The sequence below is a fragment of the Quercus robur genome, chromosome 2, assembly GCF_932294415.1.
Source record: "Quercus robur chromosome 2, dhQueRobu3.1, whole genome shotgun sequence".
NCBI lineage: Eukaryota > Viridiplantae > Streptophyta > Magnoliopsida > Fagales > Fagaceae > Quercus > Quercus robur.
This window is the reverse complement of record NC_065535.1, coordinates 12,155,391-12,161,390: the sequence shown is the minus strand read 5'-3', so window position 1 is coordinate 12,161,390 and position 6,000 is coordinate 12,155,391.

The following is a 6,000-nucleotide window of genomic DNA, read 5'->3' as shown; positions in this document are numbered from 1 at the left end:
GAAGGATCCGTATATGATTTTGTCCTTACTTATTCCTAGACGTAAGGCATCTGGAAACAAAATCGATGTGTACTTGCAGCCGTTGGTGGATGATTTAAAAGAATTATGGAATGAAGGCATCAAAACGTATGGCGCATCAACACAACATTTATTTAAGTTGCATATAGCGTTTTTATGGACTATAAATGATTTTCCTACATATGCGAACTTATATGGGTGGTCTACCAAGGGAAAGTTAGCATGTCTCATATGTAACAAGAATACAAAGTCGAGTTATTTGAGTTTCAGTCACAAATTGTGTTACATGGGTCTTTGTTGATTCTTACCTTAAGAGAATAACTGGCGCCAAAAAAAAGAATTTTTTGATGGAACTGAAGAGCATAGGATAGCCCCTAAGGAATTATCAGGAGATCAACTGTTACAACAACTAATGAATGTTCCAGAAGTGCAATTTGGAGATGATGAAGCTACAAGAAAAAAAAAACGCATAAAGATCGAGTTGAATTGGACAAAGAAAAGTATTTTTTTTTTTAGTTACCTTACTAGTCAACATTGAAACTAAGACATAACTTAGATGTCATGCATATTGAGAAGAATATATGTGACAGTGTCTTAAGTACATTGATGTATGATAGTGGAAAAGGGAAAAATAAAGACACTTCTAATGCACAAAAGGATTTAGAAGATATGGGCATACGTAAAGATTTGCACTTACAGAAAACTAGTACATCTACAAAAATGCCACAAGCAAAGTATACATTGACAAAAGCTAAGAATACAAGATTCTGTGATTGGCTGAAAAAATGTGAAGTTTCCTAATGGGTATGCATCTAACATTAGTAGATGCGTGAACTCCAATGAGGGTATCATTTCAGGAATGAAAAGCTATGATTTTCATGTACTCTTACAACGATTTCTTCCTGTTGCAATTCGTAGATATTTCAATGATAATATACGTACAGCATTGACTGAATTATGTTTATTTTTTAAGGACTTGTGTTCACGAACATTGAAGTTAGATGCCTTAAATCAAATGAAGGAAGACATTGTTGTGATTTTATGCAAAATGGAAATGATATTTCCACCCGCTTTTTTCGATATAATGGTACATCTAGCTCTTCATTTACCTCGAGAGGTAGAGCTTACAGGCCCTGTTTAATTTCGTTGGATATATCCATTTGAAAGGTTTCTTGGTAAATTAAAGCAGTTTATGTGAAATAAAAGCACGTCCAAAAGGGTCGAGGGATATTTATCTATTGAATGTTTGACATTTTGCTCTATGTATCTTCGTGAGATTGAGACAGTATCGAGTTGTGAGGAGCGGAATAACGACAGGTGCTAGGGGGAAAGGGATGTAGGCTTGTCTATTTTTTCACAACCAGTACGTTCTTCAGGAGTAGCAAAATATGTAAGACTTGATGATATGCATCTCACACGGGCTCAATGGTATGTGCTTAGCAATTGCTCAGAAATTGATTCGTACAAAACGTAAGTGTTTCATTGAATTTTTTTTTTTTTTTTTTCAGTTTACATGTTACTTAGCAATAAAATTAAGTGCTTATATGTTTTTATTATGTAGTAAGCGTTATCTGAAGATCCATTAATTTTTTTGTAAGAAAATTTTCATGTTACTTGAAAATAAAATGAAGTGTTTTTACATATTTATAATGTAGTTAGCATTATTTGGAGATCCAAGGAGAAGATATCATTGACATTGATCATAAGCATGAAGTTGAATTCAAAAATTGGTTCAAAGATCGTATATGTGGGAGTAATGCAACAAATGTGTCAAAAGAATTATATAGTCTTGCATGCAAATCTGATGCTTTAGTTGCAGTTTACCAAGGTTGCATTGTGAATGGTGTTATTTTCCACACAAAATACTGTGAACATACTCGTTGTACTCAAAATAGCGGTGTCTTTGTTTCAAGTAAAGATGGTGGAACAAAAATTAACTATTATGGTGAGTTGAGGAATGTTTTGGAGCTAACCTACATGGGCAATAATCGTGTATATTTATTTGAGTGTGATTGGTGGGACATTAGGGATGGAACAGGAATGCAAAGGGATGAGCATTTTACAAGTGTGAATACATCTCGTACATGGTATCATTCTGACCCATTTATCTTAGCATGCCAAGTTTCACAAGTTTTTTACTTGAATGATACCAAATTGGGCAGTAGTTGGCGAATGGTGCAATATATGATGCATAGAAACATGTATGATATTCCCACAGGCACGGAGAAAGTGCATGAAGAAAATGAAGAAGATAATGATGATGCGGTATACCAAGAAAGTGAATGTAATGAGGTTAATGCAACAGTTCAACAAGAAAATGATGAAGACTCAACTTTGTTACATAGAGATGGTGTGCCAGCAATAGATTTAGGAGACTTAATACCTGTTGATGATGTATATGTGCAATTTGATGAAAGTATGTTCATTAATGATGACTTGTCTAATGAGGAATGGGATACAGATTCCAACAATGAAAAAGAAACATATAGTGATGACGATGTTTCAAGCTTAGATCAGAAAAAATATTTATCTAGCAATGATGAATCTATTGGAGATCTTGGGGATGAAGATTAAGTTGAGTTTTAATGCAGGTTAAGTTTTGTTAAATACATAAAGCTTTCATATCTTCTCAACTATGATATTTTTGAAAAATAAAAATGTTAAAGTTTTACTTGGATGTTAAAACTATTTTGTACACATTTTTGTCATCTACTTTAGTTCACCTTTACATTTGTTTATTCTTTTAATTTCAGGTTAAAATGTCGCATGCCTTGGGCTACTGATGATCTTGAGGGGAGATACTTTCATTGCAAACTTGGTTGTATATCTTTTTAAGGAATTTGTCATTATTTTATTATTATTGGAGAGAGTAGATTTGAATTTAAATTATGTATATGATATAGAACTTGGGTATTGTTTTTCCTTATTAGTAGTTATTGATTGAGTAGTTGTTATGCTTATACGAGTATTTGCAATTGAAAATTTGTGATGTGTGAAAATATGGTTTATTAAAGTCGAATTATTATGGCAGCGACCTAATTGTCCTTATCATGAGTTCATCTTTTTTGGCTCAATTTAAAACTCCTGTTTATAACATGCAAATAACACCTTGTCTTCTACATCATGGCAATCCATCTAGCTAAATCTAATTCAAAAATGGCTAGTATGTGATCTTTGTAAAAGATCCAGCTGCTTGACCCACTAATGTTGTGAAACTTCTAGATTCATCTGCAAAATATACTACACAGTTGTCTGGTATTAAAACACATTATTTATGCATCATTCTACATTTTGACAAGTGTCTGCACTTTTGGAACTCATTGTTGTGTTTGTTTGTTTGGATAGGAGATTGAGAATGAGAAACTTAAGTTGGAACATGTTTAGCTTTTAGAGGAGAATAGTGGGTTATGTGTGTAGAATCAAAAATTGGCTGAAGATGCTTTTTAAGCAAAAGAACTAGCTTCTGTTGCTGTTGTGGAGTTGAACAATTTGGCTGGTGAAGTGTCAAAGCCCTCTAACATTTCGGTTTCGGGTCTCCTAGTCTTCAAAGGCTGTGAGTAGTCTCCCTTTCTTTTCCCTCCTTTTGTGTTTACTTCTATAATTCAATGTTATTGTAAATTATTCCATATAAATCTAAAATTTTAAAGGTGTCATCAGATGTCATTTCCTTGTAAAAACATGAAGAAGCCTGACATATTCTTGTTTATTAGGATGCTTGCCTTTTAATTCTATCTTGTCCCTAATTTTCTTACACTTACAAATTAAACATCGCATCCAAATTTCTATTTCTCATTTTTTATTTGCAAAAGTGAACAAAATTTGCATCCATGCAAACTTATATAGGTATACACAAACGTTAACTAATGTCGTGACTAAGTTTCACTCAAAATATATGTGAGTTGCTTTTCATGTATTGCATTTTTCTCTCAGCATTTGAAAGGTACACCTGTACTGCAAACCTGTGATATAAAGTAAACCATGAACCTGCCCCTAATCTTTCCAACAAAGAATATTCACCCTGCCATGCCTTCCTTAAATGTAGCCTTTTGAAAAGTAAAATTAAAAAATTAGAACCTTCTTGAATTAATCTTTTTGGAGGGAAAAAATGAATCATTTAAAAAAATAAAAGAAAATCTGAGTATATTTTTAGCTTTTGAGGTATAGTTTTGACCATTTATCATTTTCACTTTATTGTTAAATTCCCAAAGTGGGACTCTCAATTTGGAGAGGGAGTATAAAAATCTGCATAAACCCATTATCTCATCTTTCTAAAAATTAAAATCTTTTTAAGTTAATGCTTGAGATTGTTTTTTTGTGGAAGGTTCAGAGGTAACGCATGTGCTTAATTTTATACACCTTTTGGTTATAACTCTTTATCTTATACTTGTTTTGAAGGTTATGCTAAAAGTACCAATGGTGGTTCGTTTTCAAGGCACAAACGTGATCAGAAAGAGCACGATCTCACTCTTTTGTTCAACTTGAAAGTCCAAGGCGTTTACCAGACACTATGTGAAAGAAACAAAGTTTTTATTTTTATTTTTTATAGAAGAAGAAACTAAACTCAAAGTCTGACACTTCAACTTTGGGGACACATCTTTCCTTGTTGTGTTAAATTGAGGTACTTTTGATGATCTCTCTTCATTTTACCTTCTGGGTATTCCTTAATTTTGGTAAACAAGTTGTGGGTATCTTTGAAAATCAGCAACTATTTCATGGTTTAGTTGTGAGTCTCTGTGTCTTAGAGTTTCATGGGTTTTGAATGATTTTTGGAGTTTTTGTGTGTTTTGGGTGTAACTAATTGGTGAATTGTAAAAAATGTCTTAATTTAATTTGAGTTATGGAGTACTTTTTAAAAGGAGACTAGTTTGGAAATACTGAGAAAATTGGATATGGAATTTTAGCGGTTACTTTTCTTTTCTTTTTCTTCTTTGTCTTGTTCCTTGTTGGCTTTTGTTTTTTGTTTTGTTCATTGCAACAAGTTTTAGCTAGGTTGCATATCTTCATGAGGAATTCGTTATCATTTGATTAGTATTTGAGTGAATAGATTGGAGCTTTTATTATATATGTGATATTGTACTTGGATATTATTTTCCCTTATTAGTAGTTATTGATTAAGCAATTGTTATGCTTCTATGAGTATTTGTGATTGAAATTTTTTTATGTGCATAGGATTGTGCTTTGTTATTACCCAACAGGTACCCATGTAAAATTCAGAATTGAAATTTTAAAGAAAAAAAAATGTAAAATATTATTAGCAACGACAATGTCATCGCTAATATTTTATCATATCATTAGTGACGACAAACAATATTATCGCTAATATGCAATTTTTAGTGATGACATGTTTGTGGTCACTTATATATCGTTATCTGTGACGACAGCAAGCGTCGTCGCTAGTAATGATATATAAATGACCACAAACATGTCGTCGTTAATAATAATTTACTAGTGACGACAAAAAAATTTGTCACTACTAATGAGATAGTAGTGACAACATTTTGTCTTGGGGTCTCGAGTTATTTATGATGATAATTGTCACTATTAGCGACAACTTTGTCGTCGTTAATAGTATTGTATTTGCAGCGACATTAATATCGTCGCTAAAAAACTTTTTTGTAACCAAATTCGTTTAACGAAAGTTAGCGACGACATTTTTCGTCGCCAATATAATTAGCGATGATATTTAAAGCATTAGCGACGACTATATGTTGTCGCTAAAGACCAAATTTCTTATAGTGAAAGGGTCTCTAAATAACACTCTTATACAAGATTGATTGTGAAAGATATTATAAGCTTTAGAAAGATCTCCAAATAAATTATAAGTATATGAAAAAATAATCTTGGTTGAGCTAAATTCAAATTTTCGATCGTATCTATGGGTATATAACTTATGTATGTTTCGTCTATGGTTGAATTACTTGAATATGGTCTCTTGGCCCCTCAACTCATCTATGGTTGAATAAAGAGATCCAAGTGGCTTGG